Raw genomic sequence first — 508 nt, 5'->3', positions numbered from 1 at the left:
GTTCACTGACTTCGTCTTGACAAGCCTTTATTTTTTATTTGTGTAACCTTTTATGGTAATTTTCCATTATCATATATAATCCTCCATTGTCCTTTCCTTTGCCATATCTCAATTCATACAAAAATAGGTTCTTTCAAAAACAGGTTCTTTCATTTATTTTCATCAATATTTTTTTTCTAAGTTGTGGGTTAGGTCAAAAACAGAAAAACAGAAAAAGTTCCAAGTCTCTTTTCGATTTATTTATTTACAAAAATACGTCTTTATCATTCAACACAAAAAGGTAATGATTTCCCAGATGCCACCATTAGCTACCTCAAATCGGGCCTGTCTTCAAACCACGCCGAGTCACTGTACGAAAATACATTTTCTTTTCTCTTAAAACATAAATTAAATAAATTGCATTATTCTTGATGAATGTTCAATTTAAAAAAAACGGGGGATTATTATAAAAATCTCTCTCGAATACTGAGAGCTTCTAAAAAAAAATCGGAAATAATATAAAATGGAT

This window comes from Penaeus monodon, chromosome 21 (assembly GCF_015228065.2).
Source record: "Penaeus monodon isolate SGIC_2016 chromosome 21, NSTDA_Pmon_1, whole genome shotgun sequence".
NCBI classification, from domain to species: domain Eukaryota; kingdom Metazoa; phylum Arthropoda; class Malacostraca; order Decapoda; family Penaeidae; genus Penaeus; species Penaeus monodon.
This window is presented reverse-complemented; position numbering follows the sequence as displayed.